The sequence below is a fragment of the Xenopus laevis genome, chromosome 2S (genome assembly GCF_017654675.1).
Source record: "Xenopus laevis strain J_2021 chromosome 2S, Xenopus_laevis_v10.1, whole genome shotgun sequence".
Lineage (NCBI taxonomy): Eukaryota > Metazoa > Chordata > Amphibia > Anura > Pipidae > Xenopus > Xenopus laevis.
The window spans coordinates 91,644,159-91,656,337 of NC_054374.1; the positions used below are offsets into that span (position 1 = coordinate 91,644,159).

Below are 12,179 nucleotides of genomic sequence, written 5' to 3' on the forward strand. Positions count from 1 at the left end.
TATTTCCCTCCACTTCCCCTCTTATTTTCTTAATTGAGATTTATCTCTAGAAATTATATTTTCTTTCTACCTATATCTCCTTCCACTGTTTTATTTCCCCCAGTTCCAGCAGGAAGTTACAGCCATAGCTTAGGACATCACTTTACCAACCCCTCTTTATCACCTTCCCATTTTATAATTCATTCTTCCCTACCTGAAGTCATTTAATATATTTTAAAGGTCCTTTCAGATAATGAATTTGATAACATGCTTTAAAAGAAAAATAAATGAGAAGCCTGTAGTTTAACGGAGAATTTTTTTTTATTACAATGTATTGCATGTTTTCTCATATAAGCTAACAAATACAGCAAAGTAATTGTACATGTATAAATATATTAAATTTGGATTCAGTTTTAAATGGAGCTTTTATTTGATGGCAAATTCGTATTATTCTGATATTTTTTAATGTATATCATTTGCACAAAATACAGGGAGCTTAGGAATCATTACATCACTTAGCATTCCTGTTGACATTCCCTTTCTAAGTCAGTATGCATTATTATCTGTCTGCAGTCTTCTTGTTCTCTTTAGTATGAGCCTCTACATGTCATCATTATTCAGATTTTCCTATCAATAATTGAAGCTGTCTTGATTTTCACCTGCCCCACAATTATTTTAGTCATGCATATTCTCCTCAAAGAATTCTTCCTTGTTTTCAGTCAAATCATATTGAGAAACACTACTTTCCGTCTCATCAAAATCATCATTGTTATGTCCATGACCAGCCTCATTAGGAACAGAGTCATAATCATGACTGCTTGTATGCATGATTGAACTTCCACTAGTAATACGCTCTTTTGAAATTTTTGTAACTGCTTCAGACTTCAGACGTGAAATCTTTTTCTTGCATCATCCTATTTGTGAGGTCTCTGTGATCTTCAATCTCAGACGGAGATGCTTTTTGAAGTAAATTAACTGTATAACCTTCAAAACTGTCTCTACTTTCTTCATTTTGTGTTGTCTGGTTAATAAACAAAGATACAAATCTGTCTCTGGCCTTGTCTGTCAATTCAGGTTGAGGATTTTAAAAAAGGTTCTTTGTTCTCATTAGCTGCATCTAAAAAATTCATTTTCTTTTTTTAAGGGAAAAAATTAGATGAGAATTGTTAAATAAAATGAAATACATTATAGGGAAACTATAAAGACAAAACATACTGTAAATATAATGCTGACCCTGGACCTTATTTATTCCTATGTTTCTTGAATCATTCAGTTTCGCATAAGACAAATTTGAGGTTTTGTCAAAATTTGTACCAAGATTTTCTGAAATGCTTGCTTTCCTGATGTTTTTTTAAAAAAAACTTTTTGAAAATGAAAAACAAATTATATTCAGGTGAGTTATATGCCTTGGCAGTTCATGGTACATTTAACTGAATATGAATTATATATTTTCTGGATCTTATGAGGCATTTTAACACAACTTCTCTCCATGTATGCCATCCATCTGTTGGTGTACTCCATGGGGTCTGTATGGAGAGAGGTAGATGATTTCAGTGGATGACTGAGTGTGTTTGTAGAGTACAAGCAAGTAAAACATATCTAGCACCAAATCCAGGATTTCTTAAAATTTCCCCCAAATTAAATAAGAAGCACATAGTGTAACCTAAAACAGACAGACGGACTTGAAGAATTGGTGCCTCACAATACTGTGCACTGCTTGTTTAATAGAAACAAGATGCAAATATCATCCCAATATAAGTATAAAGGAAATGAACAGTATATGGAACAAAAACAGTTTAATGCTATGAAGACTGGCCTCAGTGTTTCAATATTAGCTCAGCATATATGATAACATGATAAAGCTGCATGATTTTGCCTTTGCTTTACATAAGGCTTTGTATGATAATTTCTATTTTATTTAAGCATCTCACTTACAACTCCTTTCTCAACCCCCTGCAATCTGGCTTCACCCAACACACAACTGAAACTGCACTCACAAAAGTGACCAATAATCTTCTCCTGGCAAAGTCTAAATGTTACTATTCCATACTCATCCTCCTAGATCTCTCTGCAGTCTGACAAAGTTCCACACACTCCTCCTAGACATTCTACACTCAGCTGGCATTTGTGACACTGCTATTTCACTGTTTACATCTCATCTTTCTGATTTTTCCTTTAAAGTTGCCTTCTCTAACTCAGCTTCTACTATGTTTCCCCTCTGTTGGAGTTTCTCAAGGCTCTGTCTTAGGCTCTCTGCTGTTCTGACTCTATGCTACTTCGCTAGGAAAACATATGCAGTTGTGTGGACTGCAGTTTCACCTTTATGCTGAAGACACGCAACTCTACTTGTCTACTCCTGACCTCCCTTCTTCTGTCCTTTCATAAGTTACAGACTGCTTTTTGCTGTCTCCTCCTGAACGTCTCAGTGCCACTTGAAATTAAATGTTTCTAAACCAGAACTCATATTTCCTCCAAGATCTTCTCATGGCCCTCAGATCTCACTCACAATTAATAGCATCACCTTTCATGCAACCATACAGACACACTGCCTAGGAGTTATCTTAGACTAGCATCTGTCTTTTTCCCCATACATCCAAATACTTGCAAAATCTTGTCATATTCAGCTGTGCAACATTGCCTGAATATGACGTATCTCAATTCAGACAAAACCAAAACACTTATCCAGTCTCTTATCTCATGCTTTGATTACTGCAACCTAGGTATTCCAAAAAGTGGCCTTTCACCAATCTCCTCTAGAATCAAATTCAAACTTACATTCAACACTTACATCCAAGGCCGTTAACGATGAAGCCCCTCCCTATATTTCATCTCTGATATCAAAATACACTCCTTCATGCAACCTCTGCTTCTGACCTTTCCTCTCTTCTCCTCTCATCACTTCAGCCCATTCTCATCTACAAGACTTCATTCGAGCTTCTGCTTTTCTCTGTAACTCTTTGCCTCAAGTCATCACACTTTCTCCTTCTTTCCTAACTTTCAAACACTCTGTAAAGATTCACCTGTTTAGCGAAGCTTATTCAATGTGCCTTAATGAACTAGTCAGATCATAAATCACAAATTTGTTTCTGAAATACTTATGTCTCAATTGTACCCAAACCTTTAGTTTGTAAACTCTTGCGAGTAGGCCCTTCTATTCCTATTGTACTCTGTAAACCCTTGTTTGTTATTCACCATTTGTTCCCTGTTAGTTATAGACTAATGTAAAGAACTGAGTAACTTGTTGGCGGTATATCAATAAATGATTATGATGACCAAAAGATCAACTCCCAATTAAACTTTTTTAAAAATAAAGGAGGAAAGTGGCAAAATGGATTTACCATCTCTTGTACGAAATCTCTCAAGTGCCCAAATTTTTGTATTTTGCCTTAATTAATTAATTAATTACTTACATAGTTAATTTATTCATTACTTAAGTAATTAATCAAGCAATTTTTTTTAACATTTACCATGGAGAATCTTTTAAGCTGAATATAATATCATGTGCTGTGAAAAGACTTTAAATTTGGACATGATTACCACTTATGGGGCAGGATACAAAGTGCAAAAAACAGATGCAAGCTTTTATGTTTTCCCCATTTTGCACTCTCCCCTTCAGGCTGGGGCCAAGTGAGGTTGGTCGAATTGGGAGCCCTAGATCAGCAAGGGGTATGATTTTGCTCACTCTACCAATTGTATTCACGGTCATAATATATGACCTGTCTGCTTCTTTAAAAATATATCTACACTGTTTATTAAACTAGGGACATGATAAACCCTCCTGCTAATTTACAAATGAGTACAAATCAAAACAGTGGCTTAAAGGAAAACTATACCCCCAAAATGAAAACTTGAGCAACAGTTTATATCAAATTAAGTGTCATATTAAAGAATCTTATCAAACTGGAATATATATTTAAGTAAATATTGTCCTTTTACATCTCTTGCCTTCAACCACTATTTCGTGACAGTCTGTGTGCTGCCTCAAAGATCACCTGACAAGAAATACTACAAATCTAACTGTAACAGGAAGAAGTGTGGAAGTAAAAGAGAGAACTCTGTCTGTTAATTGACTTAACAAGTCTAGTTTGTTAGGTATGTTTGTGTGCACAGTGAATCATACGATTCCAGTGGGCTGTCCTTATTTTTTAAAATGGCAGTTTTCTATTTACAGATGCAGCCACTTTGGTTTGTCTGTTTGACACAGAATAACCAAACACAGATATCCCATTTATCTCATTTAACACAGAAAACTGCGTCACAACATCCCATCTAATTAAAGAATTCACCATTGTGAACAATGGAGCTTTGGTATGCTAATGAAAAGGTTAAATGCATTAAATGAGTTAAGATGACTTTAGATAACACAGTTTCTTCAATTACCCCAGAGTCATGACGCATTTAACTCACAAATCCAAGTGGCTTCATCTGTATGATTACCCAATGGCACATACTATTAAAACAAGTATATTATTATGAAAATTGTTTATTTACATGAAGCAGGGTTTTACGAATGAGCTGTTTTATGCAATATCTTTTATAGAGACCTACATTATGTGAGGGGTATAGTTTACCTTTAACTCAAACCAACTAATACTTTGCTGTTCTGATTGCCCACTGATGGGTTAATACAATGCTAATGCAAATCTGTACAAATGCTCTTTAATTTCAAGTTACAATGAGGAATCATTTTGCATCATTATTACATTATTTAATAAAGGATATACCACATTGAATAGATGTTTTTGTTGACTAACTTTGGCTTTAAGTAGAGGTTAGCAATCCAACTGATCAATCATAAAAAATAATATCCTGCCATTTCTTTTAACAGCCATGATTATGTGAGCTATTCAACTTGAAACAGAAAATGATCAAATGCAAAAAAGTCTAAAAGGAATAAAATATCAACTCATGGGGATGGGAGAGCCTGCAGGCATGAGCTGTAAATGCTTCAGTTCTTTTCTTATTCATTTGATTTGGCTCATATAATAGCAGGTGAGTGGTGGAAAAACACAGTTTATGTGAAGCTAATCAAATAAGGATACAAAGGTTTATCTCAACTTTGTTGCTTAAGAGAAAGAATTATGTGAAACAAGTAAAATAATCCAATCATGCTTGATGTTGCTTTAAGCAAACTAGTAAGGCAGGATGTATTCTCATCTCTTTATATTGTCTATGCTTATGTACTGTATATTTTAAATTCTGATAGTAAGCTTATCTGAGCCAAAAGGAATTTTGCCTTAAAGTGAAAAGGTGTATCTAGCAGTCTTCCCTGCATGAACAAGGGAAACAGCCAATTTGTGTTGCTGGTTAAGGCAATTAAAATGCTCCCTGGCTAGTTTTATTGTTGTAACAAAGAGTAAACGTTTTAAAGACCATGCAAGCAGCACTGTATCCTCCTATCCTTGGTGCACCAAATTATTTTCATACTCAAAATACATTTTGAAAATGCATGATTGATGCATTATATTTTTGTAGACATGTTTTGTAATCTCAAAATATGCAATCTCAAAATGAACTTTGTTCTTGCAAAATGACACAAAATATTTTGTAGCTCCATTTACTGGGTCTCCTTAGTTTTTAAGTCCTCATTTCCCAAAACTTCAGGTAGATATTCTTGCACACTATGGACCAATTCAATTCAGCGAGAAAACGTTTTCTTTTTTTTTTCTCATGGTTTATCACGTGAAACATCATGGACGTTTGGGGACGAAAAACTTTTCTCCTAATTCAGCTCCAGTTTTTTCTCACAGACTTACAGTTTTCATGTAACAAACAGGGAGATTTATTTTTCTGAATTTAACTGCATCTTAAATTGAATATCATTCATGACTTTTCCCGTGGTGAACCTTTTGCTGTAGCTTAAAAATATTGTTTATACCTCTGACAATAGATATACTTCAATTTGTACTTTCAGATTGGACAAGAGGAAGTTACAACATCCAGTTCACACAACAAAACTTTATCACAAGTGAAATTAGGGAGTGCATTGGTTTTCTCCTCCAAACAGAAAGTAAGCTTAGTGAGTTTGCATCTTCCCTGTGTCTCTAAATAATATTTTGGAGCTGATATCTTGGAGTGGTATAAACAATGGAAATGAGTTTTACATATAAATAATGCATGGCCCTATTATGACTCATGTTTCATTATAAAAATCTGATTTCCAGTCAAGCATTATGACTCTGGAGTATGAATTATTAACTGGAGAGATGCAGGTGGTGAGGTAAAAAAAAAGAATTCTTAGCTATGGTAAAAAGCAGATGATGATCAAGTTTAGGACTCTGAACAATGTTGTATTGTATTTTTACATTATGTATAATATACATTATGTATATTAGTGTGGGCCTTCAGAGTACTGAATAATGCTGAAAGTCATGGCAAGCACCCAAATCTATGAGATGCCTATATCATTCAATCTGGCCAATTCCTAGCACTAGCCCATGGTCAGAAATAAATACTAGTGATGGCGAATTTATTTGGCAGACATGTATTTGCTTTGAATTTCTGTGTTTCGCTAGCCGCAAATGTTTTAGCGGAACTGCTGCAAAAAAAAAAAAATCGCTGGCGAAAAATTAGCCGCGCCGCACATCAAAATTATTTGGACTCCTGTTGACTTTAATGTATTTGGACAAAATAGTTGCGAATATAAAAATTGCCGCTCGCGTCAAAATTGTCACACAACAAAATTATTTGGATGCCCATTGACTTCTATGCGTTTCAAAAAAAATTTCACCGTTTCACAAATTTTTCTGTGAAGCGAAACGAGACAGATTGGCTCATCACTAATGAATACTGGTAGCTCAACATTTTCCAAAGGACAAGCAATATGCAAGTGTTTCCAGCATGGGTGAAAAATAATTAGGCTTTAGGATAGGAATGTTTAACCTCCCCAAAAAGAGATATTCATATATAAACATAAGCTTAACAATGGAAAGCAGACTGTCTGTAGCCTTTCCTCCACCCCTTAGGATAAGACAAGTCACATTCACCAGTCATGAATCTAAATTAGCTAACAAGCAGTTTTCATTATTTAAATGTTTATTTTTAAAATGTAACTGGAATCACTGGATGGGGTTTTATTTTGCTTTTTAGACCTGCAGCATTGCTTTTTGTCTATGAGGCAGCAGCTGAAGAGAGGAGCAGATGAAAGCTAATAGCCCACAAATACTCATCTCAAGTGCATATGCTTTACTTTTACCCTCTCACAAATTCTAAAATTATTAATTTCTCCAATACAATAACAAGGAACCAACAATCAGAAATCAGCTGTAATCAATGTACTGCAGTTAAACTCATGAGAGCAAATATATGACAGGTTTTTACCAACTACTGCATTGTGACCGATCAACTCTGCCCAGTGTTAGTAAATGTGCCCTGTAGGACTATATATATATATTAAAAGAAGTTTATTAAGTCGAAATTTAGTGGTTTTAGAAGTTTTTGAAACCACGATGCACAAAAAATATAAATACCTCTAAAATCTCTAAAAATGCTAGTTTTGCAGGCAATGCCTAGCGGAAAAAAAAATCTAAAAGCCTTTAAAAGTCCAAATTGATTAAAAGCAGTCCAATAATAACAGAGCAGCTCCATTGACTAGGACCTCAACAACTTTTACTTGGCAAATTATTGCATTGAAGATTTTTGTGGTTATTACACTTAATAAATCAAGATATTTTTAGTTTTAAGAAATATAGCAAAGCCACAAATTTTTCGATATTCCTGTTTAAAATAGAAATGCAATTGTTTGTAAATGGACCCCCTAGTGTGATAGATAGAAAGGTACTTCCGCAGTGCGAGCATTTCATAGCTAAGATGTGCCAGCGTTCATTTGTGCCTAAGTATATTTCAGTAGCAATCTTGCGCTTAGGTCAATTTGCATATGGCGGGAAATTTAAAGTTGTATAGAAGTTAACTTTATGTTAAATGTTGGTGCAAATACTTACAAATTGCACTTTTTCAAACACATGTCCAGAGAACGTAAATAAAGACAATAGAGTTATTATAATGCTCTACACATGTGCCCACTGTAAAATGAATGTTCCATATGTTTGAAAATGTATGGGGAAAACCGATTACCTAAAAAAAGTTTAAGTTAGGACTTTTGCAGGCAATCCTACTTAAAAAAAGGAAAAATCGCCAGCGTTTTTTGAACTTAGATGCATTTTCAGCAGACAGGATATCTGTAACAACTCACCACCTTGGTGGTCTAGTGGTTTGAGGGGGTTGCGGGGACACCTGCCGCCCCCTCGGCGGGGACACCCGCCACGTTGCCAATCCTCTTCTGAAATGCCGGCTTCCTAGGCCGTGCGTGGCGCGCATCTTCTCTTCTTGTAGGTGCATTGGCGCTGACGTCATGACATCAGCGCGAGATTCAAACCTATTTAAAGGGACCTTGTACAATTTCTTATTGCCCATTATAGGATAATTTTTAGTGATTTCCTGGTGCTTCTGAGCCTATATTCTGTCTGATATCTGATACCTGTTGTGACCCCTGCCTGTTTTGGCGATCCTGACTTTTGCAATCCTGACCCTACCTGGTAATTGACTCTTCTATATCTGCATCCCTTCTGATTGATCTCATGGTTTGACCCTTGCCTGTCTGACTCCGCTTGTACTCTGCCTGCCCCAACCCGACCTGCTTTGACTACGCCTTCTGTTTATTCCTTGCACTAAGACCTTCTGTCCAAAAGACTTGCTTTACCGTTGTGCCCCTTTGCTCATCCAGAACCCTTAGCTTGGCACCTCTCTTATTAAGACCTAGCGGCATCCACTTAGCCGAGGTCTCCTCCCAGTGGCGTAACTAGATGTTGCTGGGCCCCACAGCAAATTAATTTTAGGGCCCCCAACATATCCAGTATTTGTCCTGTTTTACCAATATATGTTCAAATTGCTCATCAATGAGAGCCTCATGGGGCCCCCTGTACCTCCTGGGCCCCCCTGCAGCCGCAGGGTCTGCTTCCTCTGTAGTTACGCCCCTGGCTCCTCCCCATGTGAAAGGCAGAAGCAAGAGCCGTGAGCAGGGTGCTTAGCATTGGTTCTGGATTTAGGGTGCTGACTGCGACAATATGATGTATGGGACAGAAGATTGAGGAAGTTCTAGCTTCTTTATAGCACTTTGCCTGGACAGAGGTGGTGAAGGCAACTCTGGTGAAAGAGATAACGTTCTGTAAAATCTGAAATTTAGTGAATTTGCGGAGTAATGCCTGTTCGCCAGACCGAAAAGTCACCTGGTGATAGACTGTGATTGACCGCTAGCTACGGTCTCTTTCACTAGCGAATTGGCACCTGCACCTGTTAGTAAATCAGTGATGTCCCTGCGGGTGGCAATGCTAGGGAATTGTCGCTAGCATTAGCCGCTTTGCACCTTAGTAAATCTGCCCCTAAGAGTTGTCAAAGCAATAAATAGAATGTTTGCTTTGAGGAACATAGGATATATTAATGACTAGGAACATATTCATGGTAAGACTTTATTATATCTGGCAAATTATTTTGCTCAGTAAGTGGAATCTACAGTGAAAATATTCATGGTTATTTAATTTCATTAATCTAACTGCATGTAGATGAATTTATTTTCACCATTCTAACTGAACGATATACCAGTTAGAGAGAGAGAAAAAAAAAACGTTACCGTTGCTTGTGGATTCCTTCTGTATTTGTGGATCAGTGGCTAGAGACTCCCTTTCAGATGTTCTGTTGAAAGTGTGATTTATCCATTTTTGTCAGTCTGCTGGAAAACAGAAAGTAACAGTTACTCAGGGGACCTCTGCACTTTCACAAATGTTCTTCTATGAGAACAGACGAATGGATACAGAGACGTGTGCCGCATTGACACATTTATATACTAACCGTATCTCACAGTTTCACCGGGGCTTGATCATGACAGCTAAGTGATTTAAAAAAACGTTTTGCTGCTTCCTATTGCTGTTAGAACTTTTCATTTTTGTGCTCACATCTAAAATCTGACATTGCTTTGTATCTGACAAAAATCTCAAGGTGCTACTATGATCCTCATGAGTAAAACATTGTTCTTCTTGTAGTCAGCCAAGTATCTATATACTGTTAGTATATATGTGTATATTTTAGATTTAAACAGCACCTGGAAAAATAAAGAATAAAACAGTTACCAAGGTTCCTAAATGCCAGAGTAGACAATAACTGTAATAAAATTACCTGCACGGCGGGGTCGGCCGCCGCTCCACCAACGGGGACGCCCGCCGTGTGTCTCTTAGGTGCCATCTTTGTTATTAGGGCGCGGGAGGCGCGGGAGGCGCGGGCGGCGCGCCTGCGCGCCTCTTAAAGGCGCACATTTTGGTGCAAATTTTGACTACTGTTTAAGGCCCATTCAGTGTACTGTTCCTTGCCCGTGATAGAACTTGTTTCTTGTGGTTTCCTGAGCCTAGTGCATCTGATCTGAATCTTGTCTGTCTGATAACCTGTGTTTGACCCTGCCTGTATCCTGACTACTCTGAACTCTGTATCCTGACCTTAGCCTGCCTACGACAACTCTCCTGCTTAACCCCTTAATTGACAACCCGGTTTGACCCTTGCCTGCCTGACGATTCTGATATCCTCCTGCCTCGACCCAGCCTGTCTGACCATCCTTCTGCCTAATCCTTTTGTACCGTGACCTTCGGCCCAAAATACTTTGCTAACAGCCGTGCCCCTTCGCCAGCCAGAACATCTCGCCTTGCACCCCTCGTAAAGTCCAGGTGGCACCCAAGTAAGCTGAGGGCTCCTCCCGAAGCCCAACGGTGGTCACACTACTGGTGAAGCCGAGCCGAGACCAGAGTGCTTGGCATTTGTTCTGGTATCGGGTGCCGGCCGTGACAATAACACAGACATTTGAGAGAGAGAGAGAGAGAGAGAGAGAATGCCAAAATACCTTTACATAATTTCATTCATTTATACATGTAGTATGGGCAAGTCTTGTGTATGAATCATTTTTCACATAGAATTTAAAAAATAAAACAGATTTTAACACAAGTCCAAAGGTACGAATAAATCTGTAGTTGGGGGGTTTCAAATTGCAAGTGATAACTCAGCACATTGGAGAAGTGGCCCAGGTGCACCGCCCTGAGCCCTCAGCACAGGGAGCGGACAAACCAGGCAGTCAGTTGAAGATAAAAGGAGTTTATTGTGACCACAGAGTTTATTGTGACCACACGAGTTTCGTGTTAACAAAGGTGTTTAGTTCCCCTTTACCTTTATTACAGAAAAAAATGCTTATACTTAACCATGAAACTTTTCTCTACCTTAAATTACTAATTACCAGATTACATTTCAAATTTATCTGACATATTGAAAATATTTTTGTGCTTCTTTGGGAAAAACAACCAAGCATTGATGCCCCTGCAGAATTTTGGCTATAAAATTGTGACTTTTAGGTACAGATTTGTAGGAAGGTTTGAATGGTAAATTAGAATTTTCGTCAAAACTCTTTCGAATTTAAAACCACCAACTCAATTTGAATTAGAATACTTTACCATCTAAATCCTGCCAAATTCATGTAAAAGTCAACGACAGAGGTCCTTTGAACTATTTGAAGAAGTTCCTCTTTCAGAGGAAACTCGATTTGAATTTGATTCAAATTCAATTGGATTTTTGGGTTGTTCCTATTTGATCAAATGTTAGAGGATCACGTTTTTTTTTTTAAAAAATGACCACCCATTCGAGTTGTGAGCACATTCGAATTTAGTAGAGTTAAAAAAAATCTACATAACTTTGAAATTCGACCTTTGATAAATAACCCTCTAAATCTCCACCTAAAACCTGGCAAAAAAATGCTCATGGAAAACCACTTCAGAAACAATATATTTTCAGAATTTCAAAACATTTGTTGCAGCATTTTATTCAAATGCCTAAGGGCAAAGGCACAAAGCATGCTTCGTCACCGATGGGAAATAGCACACCCTGCTGACGACAAAATTACTAATAATATCTTTTCATTAAAGCACTTTCAGGCAATTACATGATGCAAGTGTTCTACACTCAGCAATTCCTGTGTGCTGCAATCAGAAGCTATTTTGGACCTTTTTGTAACTCTGCAGGCAACTAAGTGCACTGTGTGTCATTGCTCTGAGTGTTAATTGATATATATATATACCGTATATATATATAATGCTTAGTTTAACATGCCTATAACTGCAAAAACTGATGTACTTTTTCCCTTTCTCTCCTATTTCCCAAGAGTGTATATGCCTGTG

The 12,179-nt window shown here is 37.3% G+C and overlaps 1 pseudogene; it reads right to left on the reverse strand.

The window, feature by feature from the left end:
* Window positions 1-581: 581 nt before the first annotated feature.
* Window positions 582-12,179, reverse strand: part of LOC121400789 — a 191,765-nt pseudogene continuing 180,167 nt past the window's right edge.